Raw genomic sequence first — 16466 nt, 5'->3', positions numbered from 1 at the left:
CATTTTACAAGTTGTTCCTTTTATGGATCATGCTTTTGATGTCAAATATTTCCTTTGCTTGACTATTCACTGGCTTTTAGCACTGCATCGGATACGAGCAGTGGGAGCGCATATCCTTGCCTTTTTCTCGATCTTGGGGAAGAGTGTCCATTCTTTCGCTACTAAATGTAAAGTTAGCTGTAGATGTTTTGTGGATACTCTTTATCAAGTCGAGGAAATTCTCTTATTTTGCTGAGAGTATTTATCTCGGTGCCGTGTCGAATTGTGTCAAGTTCTTTTTCTGCATCAGTTGGTACGATTACACGCAACACTGCAAATCACTTCGAATGCTAACTACCCGGAGTGTATGTAGGCTTCATGGGTTTAGGGCATGGTCTCCAACCAGACTGCCCTCACTTCAGACGTCAGCCACTTCTCAGGTTTCTCAGGTCACCCGAATTTCTGACCGACTGGCTACGAATTTGGGGTTTCCCACTATCACCTCAGGTTTGATCATTCACTAGAATAATTCATAGAACTCTGGAAAGCACTATGAGAGTTTTATTATAAAAGATATAAGTCAGGAGTAGCCAAAGGAAGAGACCCCGGGGCAAGGTCTGAGAGGGTTTTCAGGGCAGAGCCGCTGCGTCCTTTCCCTAGGGAATCAAGGCGTCCCATCCTCTGGGCCCATCGATACATTCACCAACCAGGAAGCCCAACCAAGCTTTGGTACCAGAGTTTTTGTTTTGGGTTTTTTTTTGGATTTTATTACGAAGGCATGATGGATTGAATCATTGACCATATGACTGAGTTCAGTCTCCGGCTCCCTCCCTTCCCTGGACATTGGAAATTTGGGCTGATATCCTGTCCTTCAAAGCCCTGATCCTCTAATAACATGGTTGGTTTTTCTGGTGTAGCTAGCCCCCCTCTTGAAACTAGGGGCCCATCGGGAGTTATTGAATTAGCATAACTCAGGCATGGTCCCAGGGGCCACAATGGATAACAAAGATACTTACCACTGGGAAATTCCGAGGATTTAGAGGCTCGGTCCCAGAAATCAGGGACAAAGACCAGGCCTTGACTTACAATGGCGTTACCTCCTGATAAGCCCAAATATGGTAAGACGAAAATGCATTTGATACACCTAATTTACTGACCATCTTAGCTTAGCCTAGACTATTCTTAAATGTGCTCAAAACACTTGCATTCGCCTAGTTGGGCCAATCATCTAACACAAAGCCCGTTTGATAATGAGGTGTTGAATATCTCATGGAATTTATTGAATACCGTGCCGAAAGTGAGAGACAGAAAGGCTGCGTGGCTACAGAATGGTGGTGAAGCAGGTTGGTTGTTGGCCCTCGTGACCTCAGGGCTGCCCGGAAGCTGAGACTGCCTCCCAGCAGCAGAAGAGAGGATCTTACCACATCCTGCTAGCCCAGAAAAGATCCAAATTCAGATTTGTAGTACCGCTCCTGCTGAACGCATATCACTTTCACACCATCGTAAAGCTGAACATTGGTTAAGTCAAGGACTTCCTGTACTACCAAGGAAGAGTGGACTCCACTCTCCCCACATGGTCTCCACTGACTCTGTAGGGAAGGAGGCCTCAAGCCAGGCGGTGGGGGTGAGAGTCCCCACTCCTCACTTGTGTTCCCTGACCCCACTGCTGAAGGAGTGTTGGGCACCTTCTCATAACATGGCGAGGGTAGAAGTCTAGGCTCCCCACTCAGCCTTTGCTGGTGTGGGTGGGAGTGAGGCCACGGTTTTGTTTTTTTTTTCTGTGGTGTTGGCTGGAGTGGAAGACTCATGGTCTAAGAGTTTTCTGTCTCCCTGGGCTGCGCCTTCCTGGCCCTTTGGCTACGGCGAGAAGCTTCCGTGGGACTGTTTTGGTTCGTGCCCACTGTCATTTGTGAGTTGCTGGCCTCTTCGGCTCCAGTGATGGGTTATACAAGGTGAACACACCAAAACCAATAATAATAATAAAAAAAAAAAGCTGGAGAACTTACCACCATGTCATTTGTTGGGTCCCAAGGCCCCTAACCCATCTGCCTCCTTCTCTCTACCCTTTGGAGCATTCTGAGGTTTGCTTTATACATATTGTCTGGAGCTTTTAGTTGTAGCTAACAAGAATAAGAGTGTCATGGAGGTGTACTTCACCTCCCCGGGATGTCTGCTTACTTGTAACCTGCTCTACCTAGCTTCAGATTTCGAGAAATTTCTTGAGGGGCAACCTGGCAGTGTGACAGGTCTACTTCCCTGCCTTTTCTTTCTCATTACAATAATTCGCCTCTCAAGCATGCATAAAAAAACTCTCAAAGCTCTGCTGCTCCTTTGTCCCCCCCACCCCCACCCCCAGCAGCCTCTGCCCAAGCAGAGCCCAGATTCTTAGCCCTCATCTGTCCTCAGAATCAGCAAATGCCCCAAGGGTTAGTGTAGTTGCACAAAGTCAGCTCGCTTCTGCATGGTTCTTCCCTCCTTGCAATCTTTGGCTCTCTGGTCCTCTTGGCTTCAGTGGCTCTCTGATGCAAGGAAAATGATTTAAATTTTATTTAATGCAGCTTTTTTTTTTTTTTTTTGTCATTTTTGGCAGGACCACGAATCTGTCCCAAGGTACTCAGTGATGACTGAAAGTGGAAGTCTTTTTCTCAGACTTCACGTGACAATATGGTATGTGAGTGGTGTTATGTCAAAAGCTCCTTTTCCATTGGCTAATGTATTTCAGACGGCAAAGGGATAGTGTCACAGAGAGTGGCTAAAAGTGTGGCCTCCTAAGTTGGGGGGCTTGACTTTGAATGTTGGCTCTGCCACTTGCTAACGTGGGGTAAGTTTTTAGACTGTAAGCTTTGATTTTTTTTCCATCTGTGAAATGAAGTTGATAAACTATCCACTTTAAATAGTTGTCGTAAAGATAAAAGGAGACAATGCGAGTAAAGAACCCAGTGGGCTCCCTAACACATGATAAACGAAGACAAAATCATTCGCTATTATTTAATACCAACATTCTAAATGATCAATTTATATCAGTCAGTAAAATTGTATTTGTTCAACAAACACATGCATTGATTAGTTATTTACTTATCTGTGCCTCATATCTGTGATCTTGGTTTAAAGAGGAAAGTACTCCAGACATCAGACCCGCCTCTCTCTTTATCCTAGAACTGGGAGACAGTCCATCTTTTGGTCAACGTAAACAGATACTAAATAGGATAGGATTCTGTCCTGTAGATAGGATGATAGATAGGACAAAGTGGACCGAATGTCATTTGTTATCATGTGAACCAAATATGAAACTGTGTGGAAGGTTAGACCTACTTCAAAAAAAAATTAAATAGAGGGGAGCCTGGGTGGCTCAGTTGGTTGAACGTCCAACTTTTGATTTCGGCTCAGGTTGTGATCCCAGGTTCGTGGGACTGAGCCCTGTGTCAGGCTCTGCACTGAGCATAGAGCCTGCTTAGGATTCTCTCTCTCTCTCTATTTCTCTATCCGCCCCCCCAAAAAAAGAAAAAAAAAAGCCCACAAACATATAAAAAAATAAAAAAAAATTAAATAGAACCGAGAAGAGAGAAGAAGCTCTATGGGTTAGGCAATCCATAAAACAGCAGCTGTGATTGTAATCGGCAATATTTAGACAAGGGCAGCAAGAGTGGGGAAGAGAATATGTATTTCATCTGAAAGTTCTTGTAGTTCTCCGGGTTGTATTTGTGCCACTTAACAGCTATGTTCATAGAAAAAGGATGAATAATAAGGAGGTAGGCCACTGCTTGGGCAAGAGCTACAACAGTAGCGAAAAGCAGAGTCTCTCAATTTCTGTTTTGCTTCTATCTTCTCGATCCGTGAGAGCGGTCCTAAAAACACGAAAGTGTCGAAGGATGATTAAAAGCAAATGAAGTCCCAGGCGAGGCGACACCCAGGCGACACCAACTCGAGTGTCTGAATCTAGGACTGGCCAAGTGGACTGCAAGAATTTGCACTTTCAGAATCAGTGTTTGGAAACTTAAAAAAAGATTGACCACGGGGAAGGAGGGGAGTATAATGGTTAGGGCTTGTTTTGGTATTAGATGGGCCTGGAAGTCCTGGCTCTGTCACTTACTAGCTGCCTAACATTGGAATAGGAAACTTTTCTGGGCTTTATTTCTTTATCTCTAAAATGGATAAAATCTATGAATTCATAATTATCATCGAGAGAGGGAGACAGAGAGAGAGAGAGAGAGAGACAGACAGACAGACAGACACAGGGAGAGAGATTTCACTTTCACTATTTGTTGTAGCAAAGGATCAGCTTATCTGAGGGCCCCTGAAGCGTAACAATTATTCACCTTGCCTCTCATGTTGACCAGGTAGCTTCATTTGATAAAGGAATGCCAGGCGATAACTGTAGAAGGGATGCTAGAATGAGAAAGTCATTGATTTGAAATTTCTAATGAAATTATTATCCTATTAAAAGGGGAAAAGTTGGAAAGAGATAAATCAGTTTTCTTGACATCAAGTCCTTTTTTTTTTAATGTTTATTTATTTATCTTGAGAGACAAAGAGAGAGTGCACAAGTGTACAAGTTGGGAGGGGCAGAGGGAGAGAGAGAGAGAGAGAGAGAGAGAGAGAGAGAATCTTAAGCAGGCCCCATGCCCAGCAAGGAGCTCAACATGGGACTTAATACCATGACCGTGAGACCATGACCTGAGCCAAAATCAAGGGTCAGACACTTGACCCACTGAGCCACCCAGGCATCCCAGCATTAATTTCTTTCTAAGCTTCAAACTGTGCCATGAGAACAGAGTTTTTTGTTTTTTAATGTTTATTATTTGAGAAAGAGACACGAGAGCAAGGAGGGGAGGGGCAGAGAGAGAGAGGGAGACACAGAATCGGAAGCAGGAACAGAGAAGCTGGAACACATACATGGGACCCCAGGGGTTGGGGCTGGGATCTGCGGAACTTTCCGGCACCCTGAGCTACCTTGTTACGTTAATTTCTTTCCATCTCTATTCCATTTGGAGGTGTTTCAACACTATGCATTCCCGCTTTGGGATTAGGCAAAGGAGGCAGGGGGTAGACTGAGAGCTGACACCCAGACTGCCATGGAAGAGCCTGCCAACAGAAGAGAATGCCCTGGGCCGTAACTTCTTGGGCAGCATCCGGCCAACGTGGCCCCCGACCACGGGGCTGTCCAGAATGAGGCCCAGAAGTCAGGCGGGACTCCCAGAACTGCCAAGGACGCCAGAGCCAGCCTTAGGGAGCTCAAAGGTCCTCAGTGGGGGGCCTCATGAACTCTGCTTCAGTCTGGGGGATTTTCGTATGAGTCATTCTCAGCTCAGAACACCCAGGCTGTGGTTAACGACTTGAGGTTTTATTGGGTGAAAGAATATTGAGCCCCTTGGACTCTTTCTTCAACCTTTTTATTATAGATCAGCTGACCCAACACGTGCTCCCTCAAGTGGCCCCCTTCGGGGACGTCAGAAAGGAATCTTTAACACAGGCGACTTTAACCTTTGCTATCTTCAGGACCCATTTTTATCTTTATCCCTCTTCCTGACTATAATCTCACTGTGCCATTAAGACTCTGTTTTTGTTCGTTTTAACGCACTTGTTATTTTAAGATAGTTTTTTGACTTACAGAAAACCATAGCGTACCGTGCTCAATTTAGTATAATTTTATACTTTTGTACTTTTTCTACTCTTATATGTTCATAGTATATTTTTAATTTTTTTATAACATTTATTTATTTTTGAGACAGAGAGAGACAGAGCATGAACGGGGGAGGGTCAGAGAGAGGGAGACACAGAATCTGAAACAGGCTCCAGGCTCTGAGCTGTCAGCACAGAGCCCGACGCGGGGCTCGAACTCACAGCCCTCACGGACCGTGAGATCATGACCTGAGCTGAAGTCGGCCGCTTAACCGACTGAGCCACCCAGGCGCCCCCATAGTATATTTTTTAGAGTATGCTTTTTGTATAGAACCCTCATGTACCCATGACAGTTTGATTTTTGTTTTTATTTTTTTCAAATGTTTATCTATTTTTGAGAGAGAGAGAGAGAGCGCGTGCACGTGTGCGCACGCGCGCTGAGAGAGAGAGTGGGGGAGGGGCACAGAGAGAGGGAGACACAGAATCCGAAGCAGGCTCCAGGTTCCCAGCCATCAGCACAGAGCCCGACATGGGGCTCCAACCCACAAACCCGCGAGATCATGACCTGAGCCAGAGTTGGACGCTTAACTGACTGAGCCGCCCAGGCGCTCTCCCACGACAGTTTTATGTCATTAACATTTTACGTAGTAAAGTAACTGTTTGGTACTGAAATGGTCACAACGGCCCAAAATATTGCCGACTACTGTGAGTTTTTAGGAGCAACTTGGGGGAATTTGAATCCTTCTTTTGAGAGAGAGCTCTGCCTACTGTAAGTTTTGTGTATAAGGTTACTTCAAACTGAGATCTGCCCCATGAGCCAGAGGACAGGAAGTGGACGTGCACCATTCGGCCTGTACAATATTTGTCCGTTGAAAATGTCTCTCCTTTTTCTGTGCTAATTCAAATTCTTATTTCACTTATGGTTCACCTTGATGAGCTCATTGGAGAGGCAGACTGTTTCAGTGTGGATTCCCAAACAGACCGAAAGGCCCTCGATGTCAAGGACCAGCTTGCTGCCTTCTTTCATGCCTTTACAATAGTTTTATTATTATTATTCTTAATTTTTTAAATGTTTATTTATTTTTGAGACAGAGAGAGACAGAGCATGAACGGGGGAGGGTCAGAGAGAGAGAGGGAGACACAGAATCTGAAACAGGCTTCAGGCTCTGAGCTGTCAGCACAGAGCCCGACGCGGGGCTCGAACTCACGGACCCTGAGATCATGACCCGAGCCGAAGTCGGACATTCAACCAACCGAGCCACCCAGGGGCCCCAATAGTTTTATTATTTTATAGGTTGGGCAAATGGGGAGGAAAGATTAAGTGGCTTGGTGAAGGCTGCACAGAAGATCCACCAAAAGTGACCATGGCAATAATGAGGAACATTCATTTCCAGTTTGTAGGAGCTGGAGCTGGGGAGGCAAGGGAAGCCTGCCACGTGGTATTTAAGGGCGTGCCAAAGAATTGAGCAACCAAAATGAATAATATTTTAACGCAATATTTAAAAATGAACGCATAAAAAAACCCACGATCAACAAAAGTGTTACCGCTAGTCTTATGACCCTGTGTTATTGTGCAATGACACAGTGGTTTCCAATGAAGTCAGGGATCCCGGGCCCGTTCAGCACTCCCTCCCCCGCCAGGTGACATACAAGGGTTGACAATGGCAAGACTGGCTTTAGACAGAATCGTGTTTTTTGATGGTAGTGGTTTAATGAACTTTTTGTCCTTGCTTCAAAACATGTGAGGATATTTTGATAGGTGCGTATAGTGGCGCCATTTTCCTTTCCCCCGCCCCAGGCGTCTAGGAGTCTTCATAGAACTGCAACTTTTTTTTCTTTTAACGTGTATTTATTTTTGAGACAGAGAGAGACAGAGCATGAATGGGGGAGGGGCAGAGAGAGAGGGAGACACAGAATCGGAAGCAGGCTCCAGGCTCTGAGCCGTCAGCCCAGAGCCCGACGCGAGGCTCGAACTCACAGACCATGAGATCGCGACCTGAACTGAAGTCGGACGCTTAACCGGCTGAGCCACCCCAGGCGCCCCTGGAATTGCAACTTACAAAAAGCTTTAGCATATATCAGTTCATTTAATGCTCCAAAAAAAAAAAAAAAAAATCCTGAGAGGATGCTGTTATCCTCATTGTAGAGAAAAAGGAACGAGGTCTCAGATTAAGTTCCTAACCCAGCGATACTGGGCTGGCCAGCGGTGGAGCTGGGATTCTGGGGTTCCCCGACCCAGATCCTGACTTGAACTGCCCTGCAAATTGCCTTTGTGCATCCAGCCCAACCCCCTGCTTTTCCTTCTCAGTTGTGTGCCCTCACGTCCGTCTCTGCCATTTTCCCAGGGGGGTGTTCATGTGCTCGTGGGAGTATGTGTGTACCTGGATATGTGTGTTTGCTTCTATGAGCATGTGAATACACGTATGTGTGCATGCACACGTGTGTACTTTCAGAATGTGAGACAACATGGCACAGAGGGCTTACGTCCAAAGAGGGTTGTGGCCGGACAGAGTTCCCGTCTACTGACTTTGCCTCGTGGATCACATTTGGAGAGCTCGCACCATCCCTGAGAGCTCAGAGAGGGTTTTGTGTCCTTCTCCATCCACAGGATGGCGGGGAACCCGCCAGGGCCCATGGCAAGGAACCACCCCTCCTGAGCTGCCTCCCTTCTCAGGCTTTCAGGAGAAGCCTCGGAATCTTGGAGGTGATATAGAAGAAGTTGCCAACCAACCCTATGGCTGTAGGAAAAAAAAAACCCAAAACACGTTATTGGGGGAACCCCTGTTTTTCTTTTCCAAAGTGAGTGCCTGAAACCCCCCCCCCCACCAATATGCAGCCCAGCTTCTGGGGCATGATTGCAGAAATGGGGTTTTTCTTGGGATGCGTCAGGAATTGTTCCATGTAAGATAAACATTCTCTGAAATGCCATCCCCTTTCCAAACCCAAGCCCAGCGTAATAACCTGAGAAATCATTATTACCCAGTCCCTCAATCCTATTCCAATAAAGGGAGGACCACACACTAGCAGCTTTCAGCGGTTTTCCCTGGCCAAATATTGTTCTACCCTGTGTTAGTTTTGACAGGATTAGTCATGGAGTCCTACTATAAAAGTCCCGGGATCCCTGTTGGCTGGACAGCCTATTAAAATATTGGTTTACTTTCTTGCAGTTTGCAAGCCCATGGGGCCCTGAGAGACATTTTTAGGTATATTGTTTCTTGGCCAGCCTGTTTCAGAGCAGAGAAGGCCAGACACAGCCACTGTCTCGACCGAGAGACTCTTGAGGGCTTGAAGGCACCTTTACAAAGGCAGGCAAGAGGCTCCCTCGCCATGCAGGCATTTTTTTTTGTTTTTGTTTTTTTTTCAAGTAGGCTCCCGGAGCCGAGCCTGAACTCACGACCCCGAGATCAAGACCTGAGCTGATATCAAAAGTTGGACGCTTGACCCACCGAGCCACCCAGGTGCCCCATCACCATCTCTGTTTTTATTGCAGCGTGTGCTTACTTCTAGCTTTTTTGGGCCGAATTTAAAGACCATAGGGGCGCCTGGGTGGCGCAGTCGGTTAAGCGTCCGACTGCAGCCAGGTCACGATCTCGCGGTCCGTGAGTTTGAGCCCCGCATCAGGCTCTGGGCTGATGGCTCAGAGCCTGGAGCCTGTTTCCGATTCTGTGTCTCCCTCTCTCTCTGCCCCTCCCCCGTTCATGCTCTGTCTCTCTCTGTCCCAAAAATAAATAAACGTTGAAAAAAAAAAAAATTTAAAGACCACAAAATGATGAGGCCAAAACTCCACAACTTTTGTGTCATTTATTCTTTTTTTTCTAAATAAAGCCCTCCTAAAAGTCTCGTTATTTTACGTCTTTTCACTTCCAGCCTCTATTATTCTAGAACATTCCTTCACATTGTCTCAAAATTCTCTTCTTCAAATGCTGCTCTGGTGGTGTCAGCCCTCACTGCCTAACTGCCCGTCGTGGCCAGCCAGGCCGCTCAGGGTGAAGGAATACCTAAGTCTGCTGGAACAGGCATCCGTAAACGTGCGCTAACAGGCTGACGTGTGAATGGGCTCCATGGGGACACACAGTTAAGTCCCCCCACATGGCTCATCCTTACTTATGTCTCTTCCCTACACTCTGCTCCAAGGAAGCCTGCTTACAGTTTCCCACGCTGGGATGTCTATACCTGGTACGCACACCGGAGAACGTACTTTTACCTACCAGAATGTGTGGCATCTGACGATCTGTGATCTTAGCATCCATGATGGATTCACTACCCCACGTTTTCTCTGAGCCACCTGGTCTGTGATGTCTGTTGATCCCGCAACCCCTGGGATTGGGCCTATCACTCACCCTAGTGAGTTTGCGTTTCCTTACGTATGTCACCACATATTATCTTTTTATGTGCATTTTGCCTTCTTTTCCTTAGAAGGAAGACTCCTTGGGACAGGAATGCAGCCTTCTGTATCTCCCCACGGCTTCTAAGAGTGTTCTGCAGCTCAACGTTCCCTGATAAACAGGGTGACTAAAGCATTGCAATGAACCAGAGTAGAGATCAAGGCTGTGCAACAAAGGGTAAGGATACTCTTTGAATAAGACTGGCATTCATTCCTCAGGTTTCTGTATGTTTATAGAGCAAGAAGGATCCTGGCAGTTTGGGTAGCTCGGTTCCAGTTACCCGACATCCAGCAGGCCTGGGCGTCGACAGCCATCACTCAGCCATGTCAGATGGGGTGACTGGACCAATGGAAACATATGGTATTTTATATGGTGGTGGTGGGAGGGGGCTGTTTCTGTTTTTATTTGTCTTTAACTGGAGTGTGTGTGTTTCAGGACCACACAGCAGTGGTGTTCCGCCTGCTTGGAACAAAAATGATGAGCCTGTGTTTCTAGGCCCGTGTTTATTTAATGTGCTGTGTAAACAGTGTCCACAGGGGACAGGAAAAAGTGCTAAAGTTTAATACAGACACCCTCTAATTTAACCCTCCAGAGATTGCTCTCTGAATTTCTTGGTTTCGGGTTTTCATTTGCTTTCCTGAATGAAAATGGTTCTGGAGTCCCTGAACGCCTGATGTTACATGTCATTTTGGAATGGCTTACTCATGGTGTCAAGGATATATGTTAAAATGTAGGAATTCCCATAATGCCTCTCATTAAAAAGAAGCAAACGACACAGGGCGCCTGGGTGGCTCAGTCGGTTGAGCGTCTGACTTCAGCTCAGGTCAGGATCTCACAGTTCACGGGTTCGAGCCCCGCGTCGGGCTCTGCGCCGACAGCTCGGGGCTTGGAACCTGTTTTGGGATTCTGTGTCTCCCTCTCTCTCTGCCCCTCCCCTGCTCACCCTCTGTCTCTCTCTCTAGATAAACATTAAAAAAATTTCAAAAAAAAATAAGCAAACAACAAAACGTCTCACTGAACGGAAACCCGCTTTCAATGCTGCTCACCAGACCAAGGCCAAACTTGAAGTTTTATTCAGTTGTCCCATAGGGGGTTTGTTGGGACTCACTGAGAGCCTACAGCTTGTGATTCCTCCTCAAAACGCCTTTCTACTGGGCTTTCCAAGACCTTCCCAGAACAGCCCTGAGGATGAATGCTAGAGGTGCTCCCTCAGTCAGGGGAAATTGAGGTCCACGGTTTTCCTCCTGTAGGGCAGTAAGGGTCTAGGGGCTCAGCAGCAGGCCAGACCCCCACCCCGGTTCCCTCATAGAGCGCCTTCTCCTGTGGCCCTCTCTCCTGTACTGTGGGGTCAGGGCCAATCCCATCACCTTACACATGAGAGAATGGAGGGCCTAAGTAGTTAGGGGGAGAGCTGGGGTCAGGACACTCCCGCCTCTGGGTCTGGTGGCGTTTGTCGTAGTCCTTCAGGGGGCTCTGGGCCTGCCCCTGATAGGGCCTTCACCCTGGTGTGGAGGCGACAGCGACAACCAGGCGAGGCTGGGGCCGTGACTCCAGCCGGTTAATCTTTCATGAGAGGTCTGGACGGACTCGTCTGGCCTCCTGGGAGCTTCCGAGCAGCTCAGAGACTTCAGTCCCAGAACCAACTTGAACGATTAGAGAGCTGAATGCAGGGAGGCTGATCTCGGTACAGTTCTGACTTCTGTTTTGAGCTGTGTTCAAGGAATGAGCACAGGGGGATTATCACATGGTGGGAGAGATGAGCAGGGGGAAAAGCCAGTGTTAGCCGCAGAGCTCGATGGCCGGGGGTCACAGGAGGGGCATCACATCGGTGTCCTCCATTTATCTACTCACAACCAGCCGGTTGGCCATTCCTTCTGCAAACCGCCGAGCCGTAGTGACTACATCACACGCAGTGCAAAGGCCTCAGGCCGTTTACTGCGCTGGGCCTGGATGGCAGCCAGCGGCTCTGCGAGGGCCACGTGGATGGATTCCAGAAACAACTAGAGGATGTAGCTGCTCGCTGGGTGCTTTCAGCTGTTGTTGTTTCTTTTCCCCTTTATCTCTTACCTGTCCTTAGGAATCGGTCCTCTGTTTACTTTGAGTTGGAACCCAAATTACCTCAGAGGTCGATGACTCACGCTCTTGGCCGCCGTGAACGGCACCGAGTGACCCTTACGTAAGGCATTTCCACCATCTGAGGAAAGGGATGATCTGGGTTACTCTTCAGTCACAAACACTCTGTGTGGCTTTGTTGGCAATTTAAGAACAGGTGTGTCCTGGGGGCTCAGGGTTCTAGAATCCCGGGAAGGAAGAAAACCAGTTGCTTTCATTCATGAGTTTTAAAAGATTCCCTGAGTGGTAACTAAGCTTTAACAAAAAGGCTGGACAAAAAGGCTGAAATTGCCCCCACCACCCCCCACAGGGGGCCACACTCAAGGAGTGTCCCAGACCTGGGGCCTGTACCCTGGGGCCAAGCTCCTGTTACTTATTTGCTCCCATCGTCTTCTCTGTTTTAATCCATTCACACTGCGGTGGTCTGAAATTTGTGTCACCTTCAAATTTGTAATGTTGGAATCCTAACCCTTAAAGACAAAGGCATTTGGAGATGGGGCCTTTGGGAGGTGCTTAGGTCATGAGGGTGGAAACTTCATGCATGGGGTTAGTGTTCTATAAAAGAAACTCCACAGAGCTCCCTTGCCCTTCCTCTATGTGAGGACAGTGAGAAGACGCTGTCCATGACCCAGGTAGAGGGTCCTCACCCAACCACTCTGGCGCCTTGATCTTGGACTTCCCAGTACATCTGTGGTGTTTATGAGCTCCCCAGCGTGTCGTATATTGGTATAGCGGCCAGAATGGGCTAAGACACACAGAGGGGGTCACACAGACATTTCCCAGGGCAAGAAGGACCTCATAATAGGGGTGATCTCAGCCTGTATCTGACTTTCTTCTGGGCCTCAGGCCTGGGCATTGCTAAATGCTCTGTCCTCGGCCCAGGCAGTGGGTGAGGCAGGCAGGCTTCTGTGGATGCTCTTGTGGTCTCCCAGCCCTCCCCTCCCACCCCCAAAACCTCCTCTTTCTCCTGGGATCTCGTATGTCAGAACTCTAATTCGTTCTGACCTCTCAACAGCCAGGTCTGGTAGACAATATTATCAGTCCTGGTTCGCAGATGAGGCAACTGAGACTCAGGCAGGTTAAGTCACTTGATCAAGATTCTGATTCTGTGGGGGGCACCTGGGTGGCTCAGTCGGTTAAGCGTCCGCCTCTGGATTCCGCGGAGCCCGCTTGGGAATCCCTCTCCCTTGCTCTCCACCCCTCCCCTGCGCTCACACATGCTCTCTCCTGCTCTCTCTCTCTCTCAAAATAAATAAACGTGAAAAAAAAACCAAAAACCAAAAGGAGTACGATTCTGTAAAACAGCTGGTCCGAGACTTCGATCTTGCTCCAAAGCGTGTTACCTCCCACAGAGGCCCACCATATCTGCTGTTTATTTTTTTAGACGGTCAGGGACTTCGCTTGGCTGCCGGGGCAGTGTTGCTGTGGGAGACGGCCTGCCCTTTACAGAGGGCTCAAGGGGCGAGAGGGCTGAGCCCAACCCTGTTTGGGAGGAACAACCGTAGCTGAGAGTGAATGATCCAGGGCCTAGAATCAGCAGAGGCCGTACGAGGTGGCCTCTGACCACCACCGAGGGGCGGGGGACTAAAGAGACGAGGGAGAAAAGCCATCCTAACCAAGCCATTGTCAAGTGTTCCGTGACTGGAAGGGGAGGGGCCAAATTAGAGATGATAACCACCTGATCCAAAGCCCCCGTGGGGCTGCTATTGAAGAGGCCCCCGGACCCTTACTTTGCGCCCACCTAGAGGCTTGGATTCTCACACACGCGCGCACACACACGCACGCACGCGCGCACACACACACCCACCCCCATGCACGCACACCATTTTGTTTCGTTTTGCCGTGTTTTGCTTTTGCTGCCAACAGGCATTTATTCTTCCATTAAATAAGGCTATAGAGAGCATGGTGAATTGTCTGCTTACAGCTGCAGTTCTGCCTAAGATGCTCGTTTGTACGAACTGTTTTTCTGATACACCCCAACCGAGAAGGCTCTGAAAACTTCTCTCAAGGAAAATGCTTTTCAGGCTTTTGACAGTAATTTCAAGTCTCATCCTGCACTTCATTACCCTTCGTCACCCTTATCAGAGGTGGAGTGAATTAGTCATGCAATTATTTGTTTGATGTCTGCGTCTCCCACCGACTGTGAGCTTCATAAGGACCGGGACCAAGCCTGTCACTCCTTCATTTAACAGATACTTATCCAGAGCCTGTTCTGCATGTTGGAGATGCAAAAGTGAGTGAACTACCGGGGGAAGTTGTGAACCTTCTCAGTTACTTCTGAGGCCCCAGCACCTGGGAATCCCTGGCATACAGCAGGCACTTAATGAATACGATCGACACACTTCTGGTGTGTTCTCCAACCCCCCCCCCCCCCCGCCCCGGCATCTTCCCTTAATAAGAGATTTGGGTCCTCACTCTGTCCTCCTGGGCAAGCCTCCACTAGCCAGTGCCCCACGCACTGTCCTGGGGGCACACAGCTCTGTGCCTGCAGGGTGGGGTCAGGATCACCCTGCCTGCCCTAAGCATCGGCTGAGGACAGACAGGAAAAAGGGACACGGCCGTTCCAGCAGGATGAGGGGAGGGCTGACCCACTTTTCTTGTCTGTGAAGTTCCCAACTGTGCCCAGGGCTTGGCGGGGGGTGGGGGTGGGGGTGGAATCCTGGCTTGCCGCCCTGACCCCTGCTCTGTGCTGCATTATTTGCAGGACAGTGACGTGTATCACTGGGGTGGGTGAGTCATCAACAAAGCTGCCAGAGAGATTCAGAGTCCCATGGGCTCAGCCTAGGGGACTGAGGTCAGTTTGTTCATGGCTCTGGAAGGCACAAAGCTGTGGCACACATTGGTCTCCTCCTCCCTCGTCCTGGGGCTCTGGGCAGGTCCATCAACCCCCTCCCCCCCCCCGCCACCCCGCGTCTGCACAGGTAGCGAAGAGAACTCGAACGTTCACGAGGGAGAGATCCGTGCGTCAACGTGGAAGCGGCCGCTGCCCAAACAAACGCGGAATCTTGGGCAGTGCCTCCAATTCTCCAAACCTCAGTTTTCTTATCTGGAGATGGGTGTAATTATATCTACCCCCAAGAAGTTGTGGAAAGATTGGAACTGTTGTTTGTACAGCATGGGCACTTACAAAGCGGTGGGCGTCATTTCTCAGGGCTCCTAATTGGAATCCGATCCAACCTCGTGCTCATGATCACTGCGTATCACCAATCACAATCTCTCTCCATCTCTCTCCCTGCATGTCATGACTGGGAAGACCGAGGAATAAGCCACCCAGACTCTCCCTTTTTGGGAGGAAGGTGGCACAGTGTGTTTTACCCTGTCCTGCTGGTGTTGGGGCAAGAATCACAACCTGCAGATCAACTCCAGCACGAAATGCGTCTTCTGAGCCCAGCCAGCCCCGCCATGGCCTACGTCTACCCTCGTCCTTTCTTCCTGTTCCTTGCTCTTAACTGAACTCCTGGAATTTCCTTTCCTGTCCTTGGAAAAGTCTCTGAATCTTTCCTCATGTTCCTCTTGGTTGCTCGCCTTCTTCCCTCTTGGCTCAGGGGAATGGGGCGGGGAGGGGTCCTGTTTTCACACACTGAAGCCCTTCCTCTCCTCTCTTTCTCCTGTTGCCTGCCTGCCAGCTCTCCCGTCTCCTTCCTGTTTCTTCCAAAACGTCCTTTCCATCAGCCGCTCTGTCAGCTCTCCATTCTCACACAAGCATAGATGCACGTGTAAAGAGAAACGCACAGTGTGGATTTAAAAACTATTTCTTTTTAATGTTGATTTATTCTTGAGAGAGACAGAGGCAGAGCATGAGTGGGGGAGGCGCAGAGGGAGAGGGAGACACAGAATCGGAAGCAGGCGCCAGGCTCGGAACCGTCGGCGCAGAGCCGGACGCAGGGCTCGAACTCACGAACCGCGAGATCATGACCTGAGCCGAAGTCGGACGCTCAACGGACCGCGCCACCAGATGCCCCCATCCTGTGGATTTTTAAAAATGGGATCATGCTGTATAAATTACCCTGCCAATTGCTTTCCTCTTGCTTCCACGCACCATGGACGTCCCTTCCGGAAGGTCAATATATGTGCTACCTCATTCTCTTTAAAGGTCATATAATATTTCAAAGTAGAGACGGACACCCTTGTACAACCACCCCTCTAAGCTGTAGGCACCAAAGCTGTTTCTGGTCTGTGCTTGCGGGTCTGCTGCCTTAGAGATGCTATATTTAACATCCCTGTGTATATTCTTACTTACCAGTGCTTTCATTTTTTGTAGAACAGCTACATACGAGCGAGGTGGATCTGTAAAAGGATATATGTAGCTTTCGAAATCGGATACTGTTTCATGATTTTCCCAAATGGGAGGCACCCCCGCTTCCGGGCAGG

At 48.6% G+C, this 16466-nt stretch overlaps 1 protein-coding gene and 1 long non-coding RNA gene across 2 annotated transcripts in view; both read left to right on the top strand.

The window, feature by feature from the left end:
• LOC123577288 (liprin-alpha-1-like) overlaps nucleotides 1-16466 on the top strand; it is a 464712-nt gene that overhangs the window by 306916 nt on the left and 141330 nt on the right. The gene's annotated exons all lie outside the window — the stretch shown is intronic.
• LOC123576528 lies at nucleotides 1769-8416 on the top strand. The gene is made up of 3 exons (XR_006701470.1): nucleotides 1769-1931; nucleotides 2570-2800; nucleotides 8207-8416. It is a non-coding gene; the product is annotated as an uncharacterized LOC123576528 (long non-coding RNA).

Source organism: Leopardus geoffroyi, chromosome D2 (assembly GCF_018350155.1).
Source record: "Leopardus geoffroyi isolate Oge1 chromosome D2, O.geoffroyi_Oge1_pat1.0, whole genome shotgun sequence".
Taxonomy (NCBI): domain Eukaryota; kingdom Metazoa; phylum Chordata; class Mammalia; order Carnivora; family Felidae; genus Leopardus; species Leopardus geoffroyi.
This window is presented reverse-complemented; position numbering and strand designations above follow the sequence as displayed.